Below are 4,483 nucleotides of genomic sequence, written 5' to 3'. Positions count from 1 at the left end.
AAAATCAAAATATATTACACAGATACGGAAATAATTAAGTCTCCATGAACTAATACATAAAGTTGAATAAAATAATCATTCAAATACTTGCTACATTTAAATGGAAAAAGATAAAGGGGTCAAATTTGAGAACTCTTACAATGGAACAGAAAAATAGTTTTAGTATTGTGAAGGGGAAGGTGTTATTGAGAAACAAGAGCTAATATAAACATCATGACATTTCAGAAAGAAGTGAAAGGACAGATATAACTATATATTGAATGGTGCAATGGTAAAATTGGGACCCAGTCTAAGCACTTCTTTTGCAATTTTCCTCATTAACTTTCCTTATATAGATCTCATTATGATTCTATTTGAATAAAAACAGAAATCTTTGTAGCAAGTTCTTAAATGCTTGCTTTACCGCTGGTTCCTTAGAGTATAAATGAAGGGGTTTAAAAGTGGAGCAATAGAAGTATTGAGAATTGCCACTCCCTTCATTAAGGATATCCTCTGTTTGACTGAGGGTTTAATATACATGAAGATGCAGCTGCCATATGAGAGGGAGATGACAATCATGTGAGAAGAACATGTGGAGTCTCTTCTCATTCCATACAAATTTTAGGATTATTTGCTTCAGCTCTTTGAAGAATGCCGGTGGAATTTTGATCGGAATGGCATTAAAAGTATAGATTGCTCTAGGCAGTATAGACATTTTAACAATGTTTATTCTTCCGATCCAAGAGCATGGAATGGTCTTCAATCTTTTTGTGTCTTCTTCAATTTCTTTCATGAGTGTTCTGTAGTTCCTCAAGTATAGATCCTTTACCTCTTTAGTTAGGTTTAGTCCCAGGTATCTTATGGTTCTTGGTGCTATAGTAAATGGAATCGATTCTCTAATTTCCCTTTCTGTATTTTCATTGTTAGTGTATAAGAAAGCTACTGATTTCTGCACATTGACTTTGTATCCTGCCACGCTGCTGAATTGCTGTATGAGTTCTAGTAGTTTGGGGGTGGAGTCTTTGGGGTTTTCCATATAAAGAATCATGTCATCTGCGAATAGAGAGAGTTTGACTTCTTCATTACCAATTTGGATACCTTTTATTTCTCTCTGTTGTCTGATTGCTGTTGCTAGGACTTCTAATACTATGTTGAACAAGAGTGATGAAAGTGGGCATCCTTGTCTTGTTCCTGATCTCAATGGGAAGGCTGCAAGCTTTTTCCCATTGAGGATGATATTTTCTGTGGGTCTTTCATAGATAGATTTGATGAGGTTCAGGAATGTTCCCTCCATCCCTATACTTTGAAGTGTTTTAATCAGGAACGGATGCTGGATTTTGTCAAATGCTTTTTCTGCATCAATTGAGAGGACCATGTGGTTTTTCTCTCTTCTCATATTAATTTGTTGTATCACATTGATTGATTTACGAATGTTGAACCATCCTTGTAGCCCAGGGATGAATCCCACCTGATCATGGTGGATAATCTTTTTAATGTGTTGTTGGATCCTGTTGGCTAGGATCTTGTTGAGAATCTTAGCATCCATATTCATCAGTGATATTGGTCTGAAATTCTCCTTTTGTATGGAATCAGAAGAGACCCCGAATCGCTAAGGAAATGTTGAAAAACAAAAATAAAGCTGGCGGCATCACCTTACCTGATTTCAAGCTTTATTACAAAGCTGTGATCACCAAGACAGCATGGTACTGGCATAAAAACAGACACATAGACCAGTGGAACAGAGTAGAGAGCCCTGATATGGACCCTCAACTCTATGGTCAATTAATCTTTGACAAAGCAGGAAAAAATATACAGTGGAAAAAAGACAGTCTCTTCAATAAATGGTGCTGGGAAAACTGGACAGCTATATGTAGAAGAATGAAACTCGACCATTCTCTTACACCGTACACAAAGATCAACTCAAAATGGATAAAAGACCTCAACGTGAGACAGGAATCCATCAGAATCTTAGAGGAGAACATAGGCAGTAATCTCTTTGATATCAGCCACAGCAACTTCTTTCAAGATACATCTCCAAAGGCAAAGGAAACAAAAGTGAAAATAAACTTCTGGGACTTCATCAAAATCAAAAGCTTCTGCACAGCAAAGGAAACAGTCAACAAAACAAAGAGGCAACCCACGGAATGGGAGAAGATATTTGCAAATGACAGTACAGACAAAAGGTCGATATCCAGGATCTATAATGAACTCCTCAAACTCAACCCACACGAAACAGACAAACACACCAAAAAATGGGCAGAAGATATGAACAGACACTTCTCCAATCAAGACATACAAATGGCTATCAGACACATGAAAAAATGCTCATCATCATTAGCCCTCAGGGAGATTCAAATTAAAACCACATTGAGATATCACCTTTCACCAGTTAGAATGGCCGAAATTAACAAAACAGGAAACAACATGTGTTGGAGAGGATGTGGAGAAAGGGGAACCCTCTTCCACTGTTGGTGGGAATGCAAGTTGGTGCAGCCTCTTTGGAGAACAGTGTGGAGATTCCTCAAGAAATTAAAAATAGAGCTTCCCTACGACCCTGCAATTGCACTCCTGGGTATTTACCCCAAAGATACAGATGTCGTGAAAAGAAGGGCCATCTGTACCCCAATGTTTATAGCAGCAATGGCCACAGTCGCCAAACTATGGAAAGAACCAAGATGCCCTTCAACGGATGAATGGATAAGGAAGATGTGGTCCATATACACTATGGAGTATTATGCCTCCATCAGAAAGGACGAATATCCAACTTTTGTAGCAACATGGATGGGACTGGAAGACATTATGCTAAGTGAAATCAGTCAAGCAGAGAGAGTCAATTATCATATGGTTTCACTCATTTGTGGAGCATAACCAATAGCATGGAGGACAAGGGGCGTTAGAGAGGAGTAGGGAATTTGGGTAAATTGGAAGGGGAGGTGAACCATGAGAGACTATGGACTCTGAAAAACAGTCTGAGGGGTTTGAAGTGGCGGGGGTGTGGGAGGTTGGGGTACCAGGTTGTGGGTATTATAGAGGGCACAGCTTGCATGGAGCACTGGGTTGGTGAAAAAATAATGAATACTGTTTTTCTGAAAATAAATAAATTGGGAAAAAAAAAAAGAAGAACATGTGGAGAAAGCCTTTTTTCTCTGGTTGGCAGTAGGAATTTTTAAAATTGTCAAGGCAATGCATGTGTATGATAGAATCACTAATGCCAAAGTGACCAGGAGAATCACCAAAGTTAAGACGGATCTCATCATTTCGAACACATGCGTATCAGTGCAGGGATTTGCAAGAGGGGATCAGTGTCAGAGTAGAAATGATCAATGACATTGGAGTCACAGAAGTCCAGGCTTAAGCCTAAAATGAGTCCTGGAAAGATGATGAGGAAACCAGTGATCCAAGTGCTAAGGACTAACTGGATACAGATTTTGCTGTTCATAATGGTCATATAATGCATCGGCTTATAGATGGCAACATAATGATTACAGGACATGACAGCCAGGAGATAAAATTCAGATGCACCGAGAAGGAAGGCAAAAAATAACTGAGTTGTGCAACAGTTATAGGAAATCGTTTTGTTACCGGTTGCCATGCTCACAAGCAATTTGGGGATGCAGACTGTAGTATAAGAAATTTCTAAGAAAGAAAAATTTCAAAGAAAGAAATACATAGCGGTCTTGAGACAAGAATCCAGCAAAGTGAGAGTAATGATAACTAAGTTTCCTGAGATGCTTAACAAGTGGGTGAGGAGTAGGAAGATAAATAACACAATCTTCAGTTGAGTTCTGTGTCAATCCTGATGAGATAAATACTGTCACAGTTGTACAGTTTTCCATCTTGACCTTCTGATATACTTTTGCTCTGGTAAAAATATTGAGAAAAAAATATGTACAGGTACCAAAGATAAAATATGAAGATAACATTGTCAAAATATTAGTAATTGCTATTGGTAATGTAAGATAAACTCTAACAAAAGCTGTTACATTGCTTTTGAAGAAAGACAAATACTTTCTACAAATCTGATGAAATAAAAACCCATCTTATAAATAATCTTTATAGCGTGGCTTACATTATGGTAATGAGGTAAAGAAATGAACAGGCATGTGAAAAAAATTATTTCCTCTTTGCTCAGTATGCAAGGACTAAAATATCATCGTACTTATACTCAGCCTGATGACTATATAAGTATCATTGCCTCAATGAACTGACCATGTGTGCAACCGAGAAACAAAATGATGTATGAATGTTTAAGATGGTTGAAATAGAAATCCAGCTTTGGGTATAAGATCATCCTGGAAGCAATTCAGTATAACAGCTGTAGCTCTTCCCAGGTTTAGCCTGTGCCACATCCACTCAGCTAATGAACACGCTTTCTTGGTCCTATCTGATTTTTTATTCCTATAAATCAGTGTAGTGGGTTTTGTCTCCATTCCATCTCTTCACTTCTTCACTTTTATCATCTCCTATGCCAATTTTAAATTTATCTGATTGCACAGTAAAACTA

At 37.8% G+C, this 4,483-nt stretch overlaps 1 pseudogene; it reads right to left on the bottom strand.

The window, feature by feature from the left end:
* Window positions 1–399: 399 nt before the first annotated feature.
* LOC122891521 lies at window positions 400–3,815 on the bottom strand (annotated as a pseudogene).
* Window positions 3,816–4,483: the final 668 nt, after the last annotated feature.

This window comes from Neovison vison, chromosome 12, assembly GCF_020171115.1.
Source record: "Neovison vison isolate M4711 chromosome 12, ASM_NN_V1, whole genome shotgun sequence".
Taxonomy (NCBI): Eukaryota; Metazoa; Chordata; class Mammalia; order Carnivora; family Mustelidae; genus Neogale; species Neogale vison.
The sequence above is the reverse complement of the archived record's forward strand: the minus strand, read 5'-3'. Positions and strand labels throughout refer to the sequence as shown.